Source organism: Centroberyx affinis, unplaced genomic scaffold (assembly GCF_046629955.1).
Source record: "Centroberyx affinis isolate AG114_WGS23_722 - 3 ecotype Tasmania unplaced genomic scaffold, CSIRO-AGI_Caff_v1 ptg000519l_1, whole genome shotgun sequence".
In the NCBI taxonomy this organism is placed as follows: Eukaryota; Metazoa; Chordata; class Actinopteri; order Beryciformes; family Berycidae; genus Centroberyx; species Centroberyx affinis.
The window spans coordinates 65,244-87,988 of NW_027279168.1; the positions used below are offsets into that span (position 1 = coordinate 65,244).

General features: G+C 43.9%; 1 protein-coding gene across 3 annotated transcripts in view; it reads left to right on the top strand.

The window, feature by feature from the left end:
• The first annotated feature begins 13,749 nt into the window (after nucleotides 1-13,749).
• Nucleotides 13,750-22,745, top strand: part of sulf1 (sulfatase 1) — a 40,835-nt gene continuing 31,839 nt past the window's right edge. For all 3 annotated transcript variants that reach the window (XM_071517744.1, XM_071517745.1, XM_071517746.1), the window contains exon 1: nucleotides 13,750-13,961. The gene's annotated coding sequence lies outside the window, so the exon portion shown is untranslated. The remainder of the gene's footprint in view (nucleotides 13,962-22,745) is intronic.

A 22,745-nucleotide genomic window follows, 5' to 3' on the forward strand; every position in this document is an offset into this window, starting at 1 on the left:
TACATTTTAATATATTGCCCCCACGTCAAGCAAGAAGGAGCAAACACAAAGCCATGAGGAGAAAAGCTATTTGGTAATGAGAATCAGCTCCAGAAGCACCAGTTAGAAAAAGAGAACTGCTGCCATGTATTTGTGAATGCAGAGCTGTGGATGGATATGGGAGACAGTCGGGTTGCCAGGTTAGACATTCAACAACCGCTCTTTTCTTTTATTGTGACTGAACAAATCGACATCTGCAGAGATGAAGAGTAATGCATCCACGTTGAGTGCATGTTTTTGTAAAGAACTATGGTCACAACACTTTGGCTAATGCCTTCTACCAGCCATACAGATTACTGAAAAGCATCTGATGGTAAATTGTGTTTTAAAGCCTACATCCAGATTAAGAGAAATGATTGAAACTTGACCCGATGCCCCCCAATCCATTCTTCTCTGCTTCGACAGATTCTGGTGTACCTGACTGCAGCATTTGCCTCCACTCCATTTGGACTGAAGAGGGCTCTTTAGGATGAGAGGGATTTGGTACGAGTGCACGACTGAAGTGTCATACCCTACTAATCCCTGATTCCCTCTGACTCCTCAAAGCCGGGTCAAAGGTCATGCGCTCTTCCCACAGCACGGCCCGCATGCGACGTCGTCAGGGTCAATGTTTCTGAGAGGAACAACGTGACACCTAGGTGGAACAGCACATTTACTCCGAGTCTTGCCATGGAACATTAAGTAATGCCTCAAAGCCACCGCATTGTTTAGGGATTATCACTCTGACTGTGGGCCTTATTTGTTCTATTTATAGCTCTAAATAATCGCCATTTCTGCTCCTTTCCAGATGGCTTTCATGGCTAAGACTTGCATGCCCTTGACAATTGACTCCACAAGTTTGGCTTGTACACAGCACACTGGCACCACACACATCTCAGCCACACACTCTGTTGGCCTGCTGTGCGCCTGTGAGAGATTTGGAATATATCGGCCTTGTCAGTCAAACGCAGTGGAGTAGAGCTCAGTTTTAAGTGTTTCATGTTCTGGTATATATTTATATAGTCTTGAGTGTGGTAGCCAGACATTGAAGTTAAAGCCCCTTGACTTCCTGTTGATTCATAGTCCTATATTTGTGGTGTGTCCAGCAGCCTAGTTTTCTTTGTCTTAGATTTCAAACTGAGGCTGTGCTTTCTGTTTTGCTTTTGATGCTAGAAGAGAGACATGCTGTTTGACATGGGACACTGTTGTGTAATGTCATTAGAGAAGATGCCAAATCTCTGGTCCTTATAAAGAGCATGGGGTTCATATGGTGAACCCAGTGTGATGTGGAAAGTGCATGGAGCTCATTTTCTAGACAATTTCTGTCACACCTCTTAACTCTGTTGCTACATAGTTGCGGCCGATCTGTCGAGCTATTTTTGCTCTAAAACAGGATTCAGACTATTTGCCCAAACTTAATGATTTCAGCTGTTCTGTTATTGTTTTTTTATTTTTCATTTTTATTCATAAGCTTATACAGCTTATACAGGTGGTCATACACCCACTTGCAAAGGGGTTAAACAGCCTTGATCTCTTTGGCAGTCTATCATCAGAGTTTACCTACAGTACCCAACTACCTCAGCTGTGTGAAGCTAGGCTCAACTACAAAATATTTTTTTTTTCCATGAGCAATAGCTGTCCCACGGATTGTGAATCAGACAGACAGATAGGCTTCACACCATCTGTGTCTCAGGATCCCCAATCAGCAGAAAGTGTCCATTACATGGACACTTTGGGAAACTTTTGGGAAAATACAGTACATGAAAGCTTTGTGCACTGTACTGTACTGTATGTAGAGACATGGGAATCCCAATCTCCCCCAAGAAAATGGGTTCACATAACGCAGTATACGTAGATATGACATAAAATCGATTTAAATAGAAAGGGGCTGTCAGATAATATCAGCTCATGCAGCTATGGCAGCAACATAAAGAGAATATGAGAAGGCTTCTTACTTAGTTACTGATAGCCTTTTTGCAGCTGACAGCGGTCCCCTCGCTCATTTTTAGTCTGAAGCATCGAATTAGAAGAATGCTTGTGTTTATTACCTGTTGTAAACCTGTCACTTTGTCTCTCATCTCCGCTGGCATACCTGAATGGGAGTCGACAAATGTAGAGAACTATTCAACAGCTGAGATGTTTAGCATTCCCAAAGCATGTTTATCTAAGCTATAGGCTATAACATTTATGACTGGCTTTAATTCAGTCAGCGTACCGTTTTGATTTCACCATCAGCTCAAATAGTGTACAAAATGTGGCAAGGGGTCCATAAAGCCTTCAACATGTTTTATCCCTCTCTCTCTTGAGTGTACAGTTTCACCATGTCCGACACCAAGCTAAACACATTCATCACTGTGTAAAATGAGACACTATTTTCCCTATTTTTCAGGAACTCAAAATGAACCCTCACATAGAATCCAGCTGCAGAATTGTTGAATTCATCCGTTGTCATGGAAATGCTAGATTTTTAAGCATGTTGTCTACTACAACATACTCCTCAAACTCAAACTCTGGCTTCAGTGAAGTTTTGCTAGTGATTTCGACAAATGTAGAAAACTATTCAACAGCTGAGATGTTTAGCATTCCCAAAGCATGTTTATCTAAGCTATAGGCTATAATATTTATGACTGGCTTTAATTCAGTCAGTGTACAGTTTTGATTTTTTTTTAGAAATTGATTGTTTTATTGTTTTTTTTTAACAATAAAACACTAATACATTTGGAGGATGTACCTGAAATTTATCGGTCAATATTTCAAAAATCAAAGGTGAGGCTAACCTAAAAAACTTTTATCCATCTATTATTATCTATGTATTCTCCTTTTTTTTTGTTTTTAGCCAATGGTCTTTAGATGATTACTAACTTTAATAGTAACCCATAATGGGCTTTACTTTACGTAAGTGATCATTTTGTCAGAGTAGGCGCCAATTTGGATGGTTATCTCATTTTGGGACCAAGTTCTTCATTTAAAAAAAAAAAATCTATTCTACATATATCACTCTGCTTTCTTGCGGCTTGGGTGATTTGCCTAAAGACAGCATTGCCATTCTGGTAGAACTATGTGCACACATAGGAAAACACACAGCTGATGATTTATTGGGTATAAGAAGCTGGACATGTACGGTATGAGAGAAATCAGCCCCCCCCCCCCCCCCCACACACACACACACACACCCCCACCCGCTTAACCTTATCCTGCTCGGCACCAGCTCAGTAATGAAAGTCTTCAGTCATTCCGTTACGGATGTGCTGTGGATCATTTGGCCATCTGGGCCAGGACAGGAACAGGAAATGAAGAACAAGGAATTAAGAGGGGCTCTTTTTCGGATATGAAAGCTTGAAAAGAAAAGCTGAGCACCCTTGGGACTCTTCCCTCTTTCTTTCCTTCCGTCCTTTCTTCCTTCCTTCCTTCCTTCCTTCTTTCCTTCTGATTCTCTTTCTTCATCTTTCTGTACATCCTTCCTTGTTTCTAAATGTGAGACTTAAGATTCAGTGCTTCTCCAGTTTTTCTGTACAGTATTTCTTCACCAGCACACCGCCCATGGGACCCAAAGAACGTGCCGGTGTTGCCCCTAGTGTTACAATGAGTACAGGGCAGCCTTATCAGATGCAGTCTCAGTCAATTGCGAGAGTTCAACAGGCTCACCAACAGAGGAGGAACAGAGAGGTTTTTTCATACCCTCAGGGGGAACAGAGAGGAGGGAAAAACAGAGGTTAGAGTCTACACCCGGCCTTAATAGCCTCTTTTCCTTGTATCCTTCCCTTTGTCTGAAATTACCATTTTAAGAGTTCAAGCCTGTGTGAAAGCGGAGCCAAGGCTTGTGTGCCTCTCCAACATGTTGTCGCTACAGTACTCAAATCTGAGAGATAAAGGCGAATTGAAGAAGAGACAACAGTCCCACTGTTGCTTGATGTGCATGCAAGATAATGGAAAGTAGCCCAAGGATCTTCAGGCTTTGGAGTGTTTTAAGTGTTTCTGACTGAAATATTCACAAGACGATGCCCATTTTCTCCCCTTCCGCCTCGTCATTGTGGCCGAGATTCCTCAAGAGAGAAGATAAGCGCTCACTAGGAGGATATTCAGAATTCCTCTACTTTCCTTTTTTTTCCACCCCGACTGTCCCTTTCTTTGCTAGAGCATTTTCACTCAAACGGCTTCATCTCTGTGCGCCGTTGTCTCCCTCTCTTGTTCTTTCTCTCTTTCCTCACTTACTCACTTTCTCTCTTTTCTCTCCTTGTGATCATATCTTTTGGACTAGTAACTCTTTCACTCATTTACTTTGTCCTAACATGCAGCATGATCAGAATCTGTGGCCAGCATCAGCCAGTGATGTGAGAGAGTGACATGAGAAAGAGAGAGAGAGGGAGCGACTGAAATCTGCTGAAAGTGAGATGAGGATGGGTTATAAGGGTAGTATATTGATAAGGAAAATGAAGTGAAACCGATCGTCTTCCTCTCTATCTGTACATCAAAAAAGGAACTTGGAATAACAGGACTATTCAACAGATTTATTTTATTCTTGATAGCTGTGTTATTGAAACTGGTAGAAAGGTGAGGGATGGGGGTCAGGTAGATACTGATTATACTGCACGTTCGGGTCCCCAGCCACATGCCATCTCTCACTCTCACACATAGCCTTTGCACCTTTTTTCTCTCTCTGCTATTTCTCTCCCTCTTTTCAGTATTGGCTCTCTATGACATTGAGAGGCCGGTTTACAGAACAGGACAGAACAGAGAGGCAGGAACCCCATCTCCTCTCATGCATATTCAAGCACACACACACACACAGACACACACACACACACACACAGTGAAAGGCAGCTTGGCTGTTGGTCAAGGGATCTCTGCTAAAGGCTGGTCCCGGACAAGAGAGCTGCTCGCCAGCCAAGCAGGACAGTTACAAAGTGAAGCACGGGAGGCCCCGCCATGTTTGCTAAGATCTAAAGCCTCTTTCTCTAAAGCTTTGTTTGCATTTTATTCACTGCACCAGCTGAACGGTACACAGAAAAGCCTTTTCTTACCCTCTCTCTGTCCTCGGTCCTTTCACTTTTCACTTTCTCTGACTCGGTTGCTTTCTGACAGTTGATTCAATTCCTGTGTACCAAAGGAAATTATGTGCTTAATTGGATTATTGGGCGTTTTCTTCAAATGGGTGCTCACCCGCCCACACACCCAGACACCAAACTCTCCTTTATGGTGGGCTGTCCAGTAGCCGAAGGCTCTGTAGTCTACTAGATGAGCAGGAAAAGGGAACTTGGAGTGTTTCTGAGATAATATTTTCTGAGTGATTATGAATACAGTTTGATATTGTGTGTGATGTTGAGAGATTCCTTCTATACTCATTTACTGGATTACTGTATGTTTGAACAGTTTTCACATAAAGGTAACAATGTTGCTCAAACATTCACAGTATTTACACTCACTTATTCATTTGCTCTCTTTTTCTCTCTCTCTCACCCACTCACTCACTCACTCACTCACTCACTCACTCACTCACTCACTCACTCACACACACACACACACACACACACACACGGTTATGGTCAAAAATGTAATTTTGGAAAATCGAGCCTGATGTGGGGCATGAAAGCAGGTCTAGCTGTCAGACATCTCTGCTGGCCATCACCTTCAGCGTGCCACTTGGCCCAGGTTAATACAGACACAATAGTGTCCAAACACACACAGGCATCACTGGAATTTGCACCTGTTGGAGACCTGGCTCCTGTGATCTTCTTCCACCTCTGAGAGATGGCTTTCTCTGGCTCTCGCTGTGCAATTTGCATTCCTTAATAACCTAGAAGAAGAACAGGTAAAGAGAGAGGGTGAGAGATTGGTGGTAAAATAACCATTTGATTTATAATTTGGTGAAGGGAGATGGTCTGGGAATTGAAGAGGAGGCGGGGCATGAGAATGGTGGAATAAATCTTTGAAGAAGGAAGGTGGACTGATAGAGTTGGAATAGGTAAAGAGCAGGAGTGGATGATGGGAGGAGAAAAGGGGTGTGAAAGAGGCTGGATGAGGCGGCCTGGAGAAGAAAAGGGGAGGGCCCGCTCTTGTACCTATTCTCATACAAATGTTCCCTTACGCTGTGTGGCCCTTCAGCGGGCCAGCATCATAAACATCCCAGTGCTTGTGCAGTTGTTGTTTAGTGGCAAGCCGTTCATGTTACTGATTTTCTCCCAGGGAGAGGAAGCCAGTCCAGGGCACAGATTAAAAGGCCTCTCTTCCCACCCGCGTGCGAATCACAAATCACACAGAGCCACAGTGCTTCCTCTGCCCAGGAACCCAACAAACACCCAGTTAAAAAGCCACAGCCACAGCCCTGGGTTTTCATCTTACTGGGCACAGAAAGCATAGTTTGTATTTTAATTAAACTAGCGTGTGTGCCAGGGTTGCCATGTGGAAGTCGGTGCTGCAGCGGATTTACTGTACACTTTCTTTTAGCTAGCCAATTTGGTTCTTGCGTGAGTTGCTGTATGTGTCAGTGCCTCATTATTTGGCGTTTTGCTTGTTGATTGTACTCAGTTTGGCGGTCGTAAATGCGTTCAGCCATAGAGCCGTTCAGACATAGAGCAGAACTGATCATTCAACAGCGCTGTTGTGTAATACTTTAACCTCTACTATATGTCAACATGTACTGTATGCTCTAACCTGATCTCCCTTGTTCTGGCCACATTCTGCTGACAAATGAAACTCCTGTCCTTATCGCAGCCCTGGGCCTGTTAGGGCCTCTGGGGGGATAATTGAATGGCCTATCTGCCCCACGCAAATCCTAATTCTCCCTCTCAACAGGCCACTGGCGGCATGCTTTATAGGATTATATTCAACCAGGCATTTAGGATGTTGTAGTGTAGATAGGCCTTCCTCCCCACGTACAGCTTTTCCCCTCTCTCCTTGTTCCTGCCTTTCACCTTCTCGCCTGAGAGGATTAAGTCAGGCTTCCGGAAACGGAGCGCCGCTCGGTGAGGATGAGACTCATCAAAAGCCCCTCAGAGACGGGAAAGAGTTGGACACTGGCGTCAAGGCAACAATTGCTGCTTTCTCTCAATGTCTTCTGGGGTCAACACTTTTTAGTTGACAAAGAGTTGCCCTATTTTTCACAGAGAATGTAAACGTAAACAAATGTTTTTGGAGCAGATTGTTCAGCTACCCAAGAGACAGAGTGGAGTCTGCGGAGTCAGAGTTTATGAAGGGAAAAGATTATTTGTTGAATGCATTATTGTTCGATGGTGTGGAGACTGATTCTTTTATTTGTGGCTGGAGGAGAACTCTGCTCCAAGGTCAATGATATGCTCTACCAATGCCATTTTTGTTCAATCTCTAGTAAATCTTTTTCTTTTCAAAACATGTTCTCGATTAAAAAAAAAAAAGAAAAAAAAAAGAAATCTCTTCTTTGGTTCTTGGACCGCTCCAGTAAAGGGGTTCACATTCAGCTGGGGTTTAATTTACATTCAGTTCACTTCAATTCATAATATTCAAAATGCAATTCATATAATATTAATAGGGCATTCACTCTTATTTACAAATGATTTTTTTTATGGCACTAGATGATTTTCAGTTGTTGAATTTGACCCAACCATGGTTCATATTTTGACCGAGGATAAATAGCTGCTATATTTTTATTACATTCCGACTGTAATCCAAACAAGTGTCATTTGTACAGAGCATGGCTGCCACTATTTTCCCCGACAGTAAGTTCCCATTAGTCTAAAGCAAAGCAGTAACCCTGAACATGCTACAGAATTAAGTGACCCGTCCATCTGGCCCCTTAGGCAGTGTTTTTTCTTTGCGGACACACACAGATTCACCTAATGACAGCTCCCCTCTCTCCTCTCCACATCACCCTTATTTGGATAGGATATATGATGAAATGTGCCTATCACAATAGGGTGTATGCATGTAAAGGAATGTCAATCTTAATCTTTTTTTCCTCACCTTTTGAGCTGTGTTTTGTAATATCTGTGTGTTCAAGGGTACGTTGTTTTTTATTTTTTGTGCCATTTCTGCTGCTGTATTATGGGAGAGGGTCAAGGGTCATGACTGAGGCGCTGTGTGTCTGCAGGAGAGGGAAACCCTTACAAAGCTTGGTGGAATTATAGGCCACCAGCTCCTAGTCCATTAGTGGCATGTTGAGTTGACGACCCCCCTCCTCCAGCCCTTTCCTCGCAGATATCGTATCATGGCAAACAAAGACACTCGGGCAGGCAGAAGAAGTGTGTTTTTTTTCCCTGTTTCTGCTTTTATTCTGTTTTCTTTTATTTCCCCTGTCACATTTGTGCACACGCATGATGTGCCCTTATTCATGTGTCAAGAGGTATCTACACATATAGTAAATTCAAGGCAAAACTGTAAGTGGAATTCTGTTGTATTGCTATCTCCGCAGTCCCTGGGGCTTTGCCTGTGGGTGCTGGTCATTACATCACTATCACTGTCCCAGCAGGCAGAATGTCTTTCATCTCCTTGCCTCAACCTAGGGAGAGTGATCTATATCTCCCACTGTATCTATCTCTCATAGTCTATCTTACTGGCTTACAGCACTGGTTCCCGGGCTTTTAACCAGCATTCACTGAAGCTTAAGGCTATCTTAAATCATTTCCGTCATCCTGTGATTCACTAGATCAGCGGAGTGATAGGATTGAGTCCTCTCGCTGTCTATTCCTGGCTTTAGTAGAAGTTTTTAGAAGATCTTGATCTTGCCTTAAGATGACTCCCTGGGAGGTCTATCAGATTTCTAAATGGTTTGCTACAAGTGTTATCATTGGATGTTATCATTATTCTAAACATAAAACATTTCTGAAACTCCTGAAAAAGAGTCAAATGAAGCAGAGCCCTGTGAAAGCAACACAGTAGTTGGAATAGTTGGAAGGAGGAATGGAGGAGTTGAGGAATTGGTCCATGGATCCAGTTTAAGGCAGCATAAGATTTAAGGCCCACTGTAACTGCAACACAGACACTGTTTGAAGTTTTGATCAATAAGAGTGTCAGTGTGTTCTTTGTTAGGTGCCCCTGGCAGCTAGTAAGGGCCAGGGAATCGTACTGTGCTCTGACAGTTGTTGTTATTTGGAAATCTGGATGCACTTATTTTTTTTCATGCCAAAAATTATCCAATCTAGGCTGCATTCCTCCAGAACTAGATATGTGGAAGTAAGTTCGTCATTTGCACCTGTATAACATTACTGATGGTACGTGTTGTCATTTGATATTTTGCGTGGAAATAAATTCAATATTTCTTCAGAGCAAAAATGATCAGCAGAAGGATTTAGTCAACACTAGTTTTTGGAATCTGGAAGAATAACATCTGTGATTTCCACATAACGACAGGGTCGCTTATGGAAGCAATTTACTTTCAATGAAGCATACCCACTGTTGCGCTTTACAGAGAGGGATAGAGATAGATATGCAAATAGCTCCTGTACTATTGACATTTTCATAATTCTTTGACAGACTTGGTTAAATTACCTGAGATTAGATTAGTTGTTTATCAAAACACAATATTGAAACACAATAGTATTTTCAGTAAATGGAACTGGCTTTCTCCCTGCAGATACACTTTGATAGTTGGTTGATGGATGGTTGATGACCATGTAAACATCTGCCAGCATTCTTCTCAGAACGATAACACCTCTGGCTTCTCACTGAAGGCCATTGATGGATGTCATTATGAGCAGACCTCTAAATCCTATCATCATTGCCTAACACTTTGTCTCAGTTTGCCTTTAATGAGTCCATTATGTGTTAGTGTATTCCATTTGCCTCATGCACTACCTGTTAGCTTCTTTACAATGGGTTTTCCACAATGGGTCCCAGACTTAATGTTCATTGTATCAATGACTGCCATCCTTTCCAGTAGAAAAAAGCCTAGATGTATACTATATTATATGTATGCTGTGTTATGTGTCACCTGAAAGCTCCATATTGTATAAGGATTTGTCAATTGGCCTTATTCAGCCTATTGTGACAGTTGCTGCCATGTGCCATGCATGTCTTCATGCATGTTTGGTTTCATGCGTGTTAAGCTACATACATGTGTAGTGCAAGGGCACATGAGTGCCACAGCAGGAGGGTGGCGTGAGCAGAGCTCCCTCCACATGCGTGTGCTGCATGTTCAGCTGTCACTGAACCACAGAACCCCCCTCATCCATTCTCCTCTTTCTCCCTCTAGTTCCCCTTTCCCTTGCTGCCCCTTGTCCCTACTGTACTCCTGACTCCCCTTTTTCCTCCCTTCTCCTTCCCTTCATTTCTCCTTCCCTTCATTTCTCCTTCTAACTCTCTCTTCCTCCTCCTCCTCCTTTCCTGCTGTCTCCCAGTCCTCCCTAGCTCTCAGCTGTGCCTGTCTGGCATGAACTTGAGATGACGCTGATTCGACCCTCTGGAGTCTGAGGGGTCCTGGGAACCAGCAGCAGAGGACCAGATATATATAGCACCAGGAAGGATCCTCTCTTTGCTCATATACACTCGATGACACCTGGTCTTAGCTGCAGAAGACAGACCTGTTTCCTGCCAAGTGGCCGTGTGCCCTGCTCCCAGAGTTGGCAGTTAATGAAGGTAGTACCCCCTGCGTGTTATGGCCCTACTCAAGGAGATCTCTAGCAGCTGACGCATTCAATACTTTGATCCCCGCTCGTCATCTGACACCGGGCTGCCAGCGCTGTGTCACAGTGGGAGGTTAGCATGGCGTTAGCCATGTGGTTAGCATTTAACTCACGGCATAGCACAAGACAGTCCAATGTCACCCCTAGTTTTGCCTTCCCCCACATCACAGCATTCCCCAGTTCCAGCTCTAGCTCTCTACACTGACCCAGAGGCCGGATCACAGCTATGACACCCCTGTGTATCTCATTCAGCCAGAGAGAATGGGGCTAGTGAACCGAGTAGCCCCCCAACACTGGCCCCTGCCTGCACCTGCGGGCCCCACTGATGGGTAGCAAGCTGGTAGAAGAAGGGGGGAGGTGAGTTTGGGATCTGAGGAGGATCCAGTTCAAGAATAAGGCTTGGACAGGAGAGAGCGGTGTGAGGTGTGGGGGACTCCTTCAGAGAGCGCTGATACCAGAGAAAACTGGTAATCTTAGGCTAATTCTGTGTTAGATATCCACCATGGTAGGCTTGGTCGGTACTTTGTGAAGTGTGGAGGGAACGGGAGAGGAAGGGGAGATGGGGAGAAAGAGAGAGAATGGGGGTTACCAGAGAACCTCTGGCCCCCTGCAGGTCATTCAGTCATTCATAGGATGAGGCCATTTTATAGACCTCCCTCTTCCTTCGCTTTTGTTGCTCTTGTGTCCATGAGCGGAAGTGAAAATGGAAATCAGCGATAAAGCAGGTCATGCAAAATGAATGAGGTGTGTTAGAGTGGGGGAATAACCAGTAACTATCTAAAGGTTTGGGTCTTCTGGCTGCTTGATAAGACTGAAGTTGTTTTCCTCATAGAAACTCAGAGCCTGATAACCTTTTCTGTCCGCATGGATTTATGATGTTTACAGATGTGCTCAGCTCCTGAAAAAACAGCCCCTCTCCCCCATTGGGGCAGCCATCTTTAATCCAGTAAAGAGCATAGGGATTTGGTCGCCCCTGGCCTGCCTGAAGGCCCTTTGGAAACCTCTCGGCCGTGAGAATGGGGGCTGGGGGTTGGAGGTGTGGGTTGGGGTGTGTGTAGCCATGCAGGAGGGGCTGGGGACAGTCTTTGTGAATTTAGTTAATCTAATTTGAGCTCTTTCCCCCGAAGGCCCTCTCTCTCCCTAGCCACTGCCCCTGTTCCAGACCTCAGCCCGAGCGGGGGAAAGTTTCACGTGTCTCTGGTGAAAATAGGCTTTGTTTTGTTTAATCTAATATCCTCATACATAAACCTGGGGTGAATATAACCGGGAGCACCCGATGAAAAGGTGGCAGTATCCCTTTACTGTGTGTGTGGTGCACTCAAATTAAACTGGAAAGCTGATATACAGTGGAGATCTGAGGGATATGGTGAAATACGCATATTGGGGACTTTACAGAACTTTGTCAGGTCACGCTACTGCTGTATACATAATTTAAGGATGCAACACACTTTGATTATTATTGTACAGGATTAAAGTCAGGCATGGTTGGAAAGAAATGCTTGAATTGTACTTAAAACGTTTTATACAGACCAATAAATGTAACCTTCATTAGACTGTTTGTGGATCCACATCACCTTGACTGTATCATTCAGTAAGGGTGATCTGAAAGGGACTATCCACAATGCAATTATACTGGTCTGTGTAAACCTGTTTAAGTACATTTGAACCTTATGATATTTATCAAAGGACAACTTGAAACAGGAGACGATGGTGTGAATGCTGCTCACTGAATGTAAATGGACCACTTAGAGGCCTTTGTTTGGCGTTTCACACCTCTGATGAACTCACTGTGATGCTGTTGGATATCAAATGCGTATTAACTCATTAGCGTTCGCCTTTGAAGTTGCTCTTGAATATCATCAGGGTCTCATAAGCCGTTTTTAATGGATCAGTGAGTAGGACAGTGGTTCAACAAAATGATTAATGGGACAGCCTTTCTCACCTAATGTTCCCAGTGTTTTGCATGAATGGGTAAGTTTTTCATTTGCTCCAAGATCAATTGTATTGTAACAGCAGGCCTCAAGTAAGACAATTACCACAAAATTGATTGATTATATAGGAAATTAACTCTTAATGGTGTTAATGTTGGAAGACGTCTCACTGATAGCAAATAGTACATGCTTTTATAAAAGGTTCATATGTAGTGCTTTGGGATTCATATCTTATCAATTAGGCAGGTAAAGCTAAATCAAACTCATCTTTATCAATCTGTTTCCATCTTGTACCACATGCATATCCCCTTCCTATCTTTCCTTGTGTTGCTTTTTCTTTCTCTCTCTATCTTCCTCTTTCCTTAGCTATGTAATTTTAGTGTCTTCTTCACTGCCCTCCTTTTTAACTTAAGGCAATAGATGGTGAAGGGCAGGAATGCAGCCGTGGGACTGTAAGGATTTATCACACTAAGGTGTGAGGGCTGCTGCCTGTGCTTCTGCGCCTGCAGATGTAACAGTTTAGTGCCAACAGCATTCCCACCATGGAGCCAATACAGAGCTTTATTGCTTTATTAGTTTGATTCTCTAGACCACATAGTCTGTGGCCGCTGTAGCAGGGAGAGGAAAGGAGGGAAGGGGGTCAGGGACAGAGGGTAAAGTACCGGTAATGTGTGTGTGTTTAGTCTAAGATTCCTGTGAGAAGTGTTAAGTAACATTACTGGTCAATTGGCATAGTCTGTCTCCCTCTTTGTCATTCTCTCTCTACTTCTGCCTCTCTCAAACATGTTCTCTCTCTTATGTTCTCTCTCTCTCTCTCTCTCTCTCTCTCTCTCTCTCTCTCTCTCTCTCTCTCTCTCTCTCTCTCTCTCTCTCTCTCTCTCTTTCTCTACCTCCCTCCTCCCATTCCTCCTCTTTCCCCTCCTCTCACTCTCCCTATCCCTTCCTCCTTCTCTGGCTCTCAGGTTACGGTGGCTGGGGGTTTTCTTGCTTGCATCTTGTAGAGTGAGTGTGTGTGCGTGTGTGTGTGTGTGTGTGTGACTGTGTGTGTCTCCCTGCGCTGGGCTGTGTCCTTGTCCCTGCCTCCTGGCAGCGAGGAGCCACCCAGCAGCCGGGCTGTGATTGGGCAGGGGGAGTGGGGTTCTTGACACAGCGCGGTGCTGACTGCTCCGGGACGTGTTTCAACAGATGGTCGAGGTTAGAGAGTGTCATCACATCGGAGAGAGGATTAGAGGAGAGAGGTTGTCCTCCAGGAGCTGTGTGGTCCCCCCTTACTCTTCAACCCAAAATCCCAACACCAAGACACAAACCCCTCTATGAGCGGAGGAAGAACCATTGAAGAAACGCAAGGAGAAAACTCACAGAGAGAGGAATCCTAGCCTTCCCTCTCACTCGGCCAGCACTCTGCTCTCCTGCCTTCCAGGTAATATGCAACTTTCTCACTCTCTTTTTCTCTATTTTCTGATGTTTTTCTGTCTTGCTCCCATTTTCCACTGCTTTTGCAATGTGTTTGCCTGTTAGTCTGTTCATTTAGCAGTCAATATCTTATGCAGATAACAGTGAGGAGTGGGAGTCTGTCTTAGCAGGGATTTGTATTGGTGGTATGGTGAGCTGTGCTGTTCAGCAGTGGATCTGTGTTGCCTGTACACTGCACAGCAGCCCTCTGTGTGCAGGACTTCATAGTTTTCCCCCTGAATGACAGGAATTCCCTCCGTCGCAAATTCCTCCGTCTCCAGGGATTAGAAGGCAGCACATTCCATTAATGTCATTTTTTCCCCTACCCATAAGCAACCAGTTGTTAATTTAAATTTTTCTGAATGCATGAGTTTTGGAAGTGAAAGGTAACTAGATCAGAAAAGCTTTCTGTTACTTAAATAAGTTAAATACATGACTGTGTCAGTGGGGGCTTCCTATGGGTTATCATAGCATCAGGGTCAAAGATTACAGTCTACATTTTCATCCATTTTGGATATCCTGAATTAATGATTTTCTCTGTTGATCTCAAGAAAACAATTCATCATCTTCCCTCAAGTTTTTATTAGTTTTGTCAGTTCCTTAAAATAGTCAATTAAACCACTAGTTATGTGCATTCCCTAAACTCAGTGTAGCATTTAACACCCCTTCACTTCAACCCAGTTAAAACTTTTCATAAATCTAATTCAAAGTGCACATTTGGCAGACAGTGTCAGTGTAGGCTAAATGGATGGGCTGCTGAAGAGCGTTTTCCGGACAAACTGTCAGAGCTGAAGCAGAGAGAGAGAGACACAGGGAATGTACACCTCACTTCAGCTATTTAACTTGACTCGAGTGAGAAGGGAAACTTGCCAATGGAGTGGGAATATGATGTATAGTATTTATACCTAGCTCCGGGCGCTGTGTGTGTGTGTGTGTGTGTGTGTGTGTGTGTGTGTGAAAGAGAGGTGTTTGCAAATGGAGATTGTGCAGCTGTGAAAGGCTGTGTGAACAGCAGCAGGGCTGAGAGGAGAGGAGGTTGTATGGGTGAAAGCTGCTGTTGTGTGAATATGTGTTTACCTTGGTAAATCAGCCGTAGCTACACTTCCTGCTTGTTACTTAAAGTATTTAACACAACCACCAGTGGATTGTGATGCTTGCTGCTTAAGGGCTATGGAGATGGTCTCACAAAGTGGCTTGTATTAGAAGATTGATGAGGGATAAAGTTACTTAACTGAGACAGTCGCTAGTGAAAGTTTAGCAGTTTTGTGCTCACACAATACTGTTGTCAGAGGTATTTGCTGAAGGTTTAACTCATGAGTCTGCCTTTCATATCTAACTCATTTATTGCCCAGAGACAGACAGTGCATAAGAGTGCATGTGAATGCTCTAGCTGAATATGTTTTCACTTCTGTTGAAATACAGTTGGCTTTTGCTGCAGGTAAGCTCGGATGCAGCCGAGTCACTGAGTTCAGCCTCAGCGTGGCTCAATGTTAAAAGTCCCGCTGTTTTAGAGATCCATGTGAGCAACTTCTCGACGTGTGTGTGTATGCGGTCTCTGTGTGTACCTACCAGTTCATAAGAACTAGAGAATCTCTCTCTCTGACCTAGTTTTCCTAAATGGCAAGCTTATGTTGTGGTCCCGTTCAAAGCTGCCGCCAATTGGTTGCACCAGGCACAATTAGCGTTAAATGTAACAGACTGGCTTAAATTTCCATACATTGCCAGCTCTGATGTGTGTTACTGGATGAGATGGCTGGAGAGAGATGGAGAACTTGGAAGATCTGAACTTCATACATACTATATCGATGAGTCTGATCCATAAATCCACCCTGCACTTGAGTTTCACCTAGCAGTGTTTAGATTCGATTTCTGATTACTCAACTCGGCGCATAGCAAAGCAGCTTTGGGGGGTTTAAACGCAGCACTAACTGCCAGCTCAGAAGAGAAGGGAGATCCTTTAAACAGTTTAGCGTCGCTGTGCTACAAACAAGAGCATGAGCAGCTGCTGCAAATAATGAGGTTCCGGGGGGCAGAGGCTTGCCAAGACAAACGTTGTTCCAGTAGCGCCTCTGCCGTCATTTGAATCTACTGTGGGGTGTGTGTGTGTGTGTGTGTGTGTGTGTGTGTGTGTGTTTGTGCATGCAGTGACTGGAGTAATACATTCTTCTGATAGACATGGTGAGTGACTGAGCATGAGGGAATAGGAAGAGTTAGTAACTGTGTTTTTCAATTATTTGTACAAATGGGGGAAAAAAATTGTGTGTGTGTGTGTCATTTGAATGTCAACCACAGTGAATCAGAGAGCTCTCAGACATCTTGCATGACTTCATAGGTGCAGACGGGTGAACAAGGGCAAAGGCATTCATCACAATAGTCAGACTAAATAATTATTGTCGTAAATAAAACACAACGAAACTCTGTGTGTTATGTCACTGCGTGAGTAATAAATTTGACACATATAGTATGTGTCAAAAGTGCTGCATTAGATTGACTGAGCATCCTGTATATGTGAGCAGACTTAGGCACATTATGTAAAGTGTTCTACTTTTCCCCTTCTTCCTCATTTAGTCCAAATCAAAAACATGCTAGAGGAGTTTTGACATGCCTCTGCCCTCGTTTTATATAAGTGAGCGAGGAGCGATTTGATGTTTCTAGAATGCTTGTTACCCTCAAACCGGCACCATATTTTTACACCTACTATGTTATCTGTATGCCGCATTATTCACTGTCTTTTCTTAAGCCTTAACTTGACCCTGCTATGGTAGGTGTCACATTTGAGAATCCTGTCACTGTGTGGTTCTCAGCTGGTTGCAGTGCAATAGGAAGTCTTTCAAATGACTTTGCCTAGTCCTGTGAGAATAGGAAGAAAGTGGTGGCCTATAAAAAGAAGAGTTGGGGGCGGTGATGCAGTGATGGTGTTGGAAATAGAGAAACACTGATGAGGATGCAATATCAAAACAGCACTGAGCACCTTTCTGACCAAATTGCACTCTGACCAGGTATAAATACCATTAATTAACTGTTTAGCCCTCTTTGCTTTTTTGAAAGACTAATCGTATGTAGGTTCCCACATTTTTTCATCACTGAAAAATACAGAAAAGAAAGAAAAGAATGCAAAGAAAGTGTTGAGAAGGAGTTGAAACCATTGTGCAAAAGTGTTATTTTTAAGATTTAACGGTCAGTTCCTTTGGTGTGTGTGTGTGTGTGTGTGTGTGTATATGAATGTGTGTGTTCTCATGTATGTGTCTTAAGAAAAGGTTTCCTAAACCACCCTCTCCTCCGGCGCTTGTTTATCTCTTCAGCTTAATGATAGTGTTCCTCACACTGGCCTGATTGCACAGTAGCGCTGGGATAGATTGCACAGTCCTATCACTGCAAATGACCAGTATTTGAACAGTGAGCTCATGGCATGCTTTATTTATGTGGGATCTAGAGAGGCTATCTTTAGATGAGTCAGCCACTTTCTCGGTTGCTTTGTTGTCCTTACTGCTCAAACATTGCTATGGAGCGCAATGTGCATTTCAATACACTTACATACAGCCCCTGAAAGAGAAGTGTCCTTGGCTTTTAACAACATAGCTCCAGGGAAATATGCCACACATATCTGGGTCCACATGCACACACACGCACACACTCACACACACTCACACACACTCACACACACACACACACACACACACACACACACACACACACACACACACACACACGCACTGCAGTGATCTATTTTGGGGTATTTGGGAGTTTACAATAGCACCCCCAAGTGTTTGTTCAGTCTCTCATTGGAGCGGTGGAGGTCAGGGCATGCAAACATCACATCCAGCTCATCACTGGAAGGAATTTCCTAATCCTCCAACCTCTGATCTAGTATTTTCACACCTTACAGAAAGTAGCAAACCAGGCTTAGGTTCAGTACTTTACATTTGCTGTGTCAGGAATTTTCCCCCTTCCTTTCTCCAGCCTCTGCCCCGATGACCAGTTGGGAAGAAGTGACCTTTGCTGTGCAGTTCTCAGTAGCTGGACATTAGTTCAGCTCTGCAACAGCCAGAAATGACCCTTGACCAGACCCTTCTTGTTTCGGCCCGAGAGGGAAGTGAGAGAAAATGTGGGATTGCTGGTAGTGGGTGAAAGTGCACAACATTAAAGAAGAGAACCAGAGTGAGAGAGGATCTGTGTCTTTTTCTGCGATGTCCGGAGCAGCTTTTGTTCGAATGTTGCTGCACGTGGATGCAGCATGGGCTTAAGAGGGGGCAGAAAGAGAGAGCTGGGTCGAGAGAAACAGAGAGGGGGAGGAGGACAGGGGCCAAGATGAGAGGAATAAGAGAGAGGAGGGGAGATGAGTAAGAAAAGGGAGGTGTGAACGTGATGAAGGGGGGAGTAAAGTAAAAAGAAGTTGAAGAGCAGAGGGAGTGCAGGGTCTCCAGTGACCGTGTTGTGATCAGAGAACAGGCTGGATTTTACATACACGTTCTTTCCTGTCACACGCACACACACACACACGTGCACACATTTGAAACACATGGACACATACATAATCTTCTCGTGGCACGGGCATGCACAAAAGAGAAAACATAGCAAAACGTGTGTACAGACACACACACAAACACACTCTCCACAAGCTTACCCCCTCCGACCCGCACCCCCCAGAGGGCTGCACTGTCCCTGCTTTGTCATCTCTCTTGTCCAATAATCCCCTCCCCAGGGAGAAGCAATCTGTTTTAGATTTGAAAGAGAAAGGGCCCTGCCTGTATCACGTACAATTAAGCAGCCGTCAGAATGCATCGGCGTAAGGTTGGAGGGAGAAGTGCTGCCACTGGGGGGTCCTCCCTTTCATCCGCCGCCTTTCTAGAATGGAGATAATGGGGAGGGAGGGATGGAGGGATGGGAAGGGATGGGGGGGGCAGGAGGAATGAATACGTTTCCTCACCCCTCCATCCCGCTCCACGGCTCTACTAATAGAAGCCAGCATGCGTTTGTTTCAGCTCCTCTGCTCCCTTTCTTCCCGTCTCCCCTGGAGCGGGCAAACACATTCAGCCTCTGCCAGCGCTCCCCTCCACTGCCTGTGTGTGTGTGTGTGTGTATGTGCGTGTGTGGACGTGGCCATGTGGTACGGGACTGGTAGCCTCTGGTCCTGTTTGCCCCGACTTGAACAGCCTGACTTTGCCATGTGGATCTGGAATGACTGCATCGCTGAACAGTTGTAGTGTTAAGAGGCTGAGCGGCTCTTTAAAGCAGTTTGTTTATCCTGACAAAGTCCAGCCTGGCATGACACGTATTATCTCTGCTTTTCCTAAAATGCCCTCGGCCAGTTCAACTGAGTTTCCGTGTGTTTTGTGGTGTCTCTTGAATATGTGGAGGTGATGTATTGACTGCATTCCTTCAGGTTGGCTGAAATGTATTGGAATGACAGCATTTGGAGAGGTAAGCTGCATGTTTTATACTTAAGATAAGGTACAGTTTTTAGATTTTGTATAATGCACTGGCTTTTGGAATTTTTGCCAGGAAAGATAAAGTTAATTGAATTACAAATGACGTTATTGCACACTCTGGAAAGCCACACACATTGAGCCAGAGGCCATGGAAAGGAGAGCTCCCCTGTGTACAAATTACAGGTTACGTGTCTGTCTATGTGCATGTCTGACTGATTCTTGCTGTGTGTGTGTAAGTGAATGAGTAAGTGGAATAGTAAGTGGTACAGACTTGTAATGCACACATACACACCCACGCACACAGTATAGGATATGAATACATATATATATACACACACACATACAGGGACAGCAGGGAGTGCAATAAAGGCTGCAGCACAGGTGCAATCGGGCGAATACATTTTACGAGTGGTATCATGTGTTGGTGTGTCACAGTCATGGAAAAGTTTGTTTATGGCGTCCAGGGTCACGTAGGCTGGTTCTCATGGTCTATGTTTGTCTTCAGTTTCCAGAGAATATGCCTGCACATGCTCCACATTTTGGGGGTGTTTTGTTTCACGCCCCAGCAGCGGTACACTTGCCTGGGGTTTGCTGACTGAGCTGTTACCTTCTCAGCCTGTGCTTCTGAGGAATCCACACAGCCCAGAAACAGTTTTTGGATTGTTTTTAGGCTCGCCATTAGGTGAGAGCCTCTATATGTCTCGTCCGTAAGGAGGACATTTTTTAGGGACATTGCATGTTGACTTTCATTCATTTTGGATGCTCATTCACTTTCATTCACTTACAGTATATCTGTGGCAGTTACCTCTACTCGTCAGTAGATAGTGCTATCTCTGTAGCATTTTGCATATTTCAGATCGCTTTACAAATCTTCAAAATCAACCAATTTTGTCTGTTTGGCTATCATACCTGTCATAGGTTGTGCCGTCGGTTTTAAATAACTGTCGGAACGGAGGGGGAGAAATTTCTTTCTTTCTTAAGGGAATTAGTCTTTTGACACCATATGTCATATGTGCATATGTCCTCCGTGATATGGCACTTGGTTCTGCTGGTAGCCTTGAAATAACTGTGGAGAGACATTCAAGGGGAGCTGTGTCTGTGTGTGTTTGAGAGAGAGAGAGTTGGGTTTTTTTTATATTTCAGGAATTTCATGTTTTTTTCCCAAAAAATACAACGGCTGTTGATTTTGAATCATGAAAGTAATGAAAATGGAGAAAGAAAGTAGAGAATAAAATAGACAAAAATGACAATCTACCTGCTTTTTTCCTTTTCCTGCTATTTTTTGCGCTCCAGATCCCATCTTCACTTTCTGCTTTTGACATAATTTTCTTCAGACCATATAATGAGAATTCTACTTCTACGGTAAGAACAGTAGCCTCTAACTATGGTAGACTTCTAACAGTAGAAATTCTATTTATTTTTCTTTATAAATTGTTCATGTTGATTTAATTACCCCCCCCTCCCCACCCCCTCACATACACACACACACACACACACACACACACACACACACACACACACACACACACACACACACACACACACACACACACACACACACACACACACACACACACACACAGAAACTAAGGGACTAAGCAAAGCTTAATTTGCTGTATTGAATGTGAAAACAATTGTCCTGCCTTTGACAAATCTGTTCTACAAGTGGTCCAGGAGACGGGCACATTAATCACTGCTCCGTCCACGTGGATCATTAATTCTCTAAACTGGTCCAGCAGTGGCGTCTTTTTTTATACTCATTGTCAATGAATAACCTATGCTTACAGAGAGAGAAAACCATTTCTTCCTAATGACCCATTGCTGGTTGTGCTTAAGCTCAAGAACACAGGCCTTTTTTTTGCCTTGACAATGTCCATGTTATACATGAAAGGGAATTCAATTCTTAGGAATCACAGCTCTGCCACACTTCTCAAGTTGGTAGTCAGTGAACATTCCAGGTCTATTGAAGTGGGTAAAGTACTGAGCTCGAACAAAAAAATATCCTCCAGACTCACTGCACTCACTCTGTCTCTGTGCCACCATGCTGCTGATTTCATGGAAAAGAAGTCAATCTCTTTATTCTTGACAATTACCTCAGTGGAAACCCATTGAAGCAATTTGCCATAGCTCTCTTTTGTGGCAAAAGGAATAATTTATCTGGGGTATATTTGACACGTCAAAGAGACGAGAAAGCCACCCGTGAGTGAGCAATTCTTTCTCTTCTTCTCACTCTCTCTTTCTCTCTTGCTCTCTCGGCCTGATAGTGTGTTTCTGATGGGAGTGTGGGCTTTGACAAGAGAGTGGCTGGAGGAATATAAATGCACTGTATTTTATTCATCTGAGGTCCACTATCGCTAATGGTTTCCATTCATGGCTCAGAATAGATTTAACAAGGAAGAGCTTGCTCTAGGCTCATGCCATATAACTGCGGTTAGTGATCCGCTGATTGTGATTCCATGTTTTCATATCACACAATAAATCAAACGAGGGGTTTCCCTTTTCTTCACTATCTCTTTCTCTCTTTCTCTCTGTCTCTCTCTTTCTTTTTCTCACCCTTTCATTTGGGAAATCTTTTTTTCCACTTGTAAGGTTGAACCACACTTAAAAAACATGCCTCCTGGAAGACTCCTTTTTAAAGTGTTTCCAGAGCAGAGCAGGCCTCTTCCTAGAGCTACAAGCTAACAAGAACTAGCAGAGTTAGAGGTGAAAATTAGACACTGTGTGCAACGATAATGTGGATTTGGGTACAGTACGTTACTTTTGATATCAATCACACTGACTAACATTAATCCCCATTTGTAAGTGTTACCAGCATGAGGCTTGTGACAGATAGACAGAGCTCAACAAAGGGTACACATACTTCAGGACCTGAACATTTAAATACACACACACACACACACACACACACACACACACACACACAGAGGCAACCTTTCTCCCCTCTCTGAAACAGCCTTGTATGTTTTTTAATCATTTCCCTCTTAGGGTGCCCAAAAGCCCCTCATCATTCCCAACAGACCACCTAGTGGCCTGCAAGCCTTTCCTACTTTGAAGTCTGTGGGACCAGGATTCATTTAATTATATATTTACATGCATCCATAATTATTGATGGGGCGGCCTGGCAGCCTTGGCACTACAAAGGGTCTCTTACCAGGTCAGGGAGAAACATGAGGGGTTTAACTCAGAGCCATGCATGCAGTCCAGGTTCACATTTCACTGAATTGAAGCCATTCTTCTTCATTAAAGTGACCATCGTACACTCTAATACAACCACAGACCATTGGACGGGAATCATTCCCAGTTCTAATATCTGAAGGCTTACA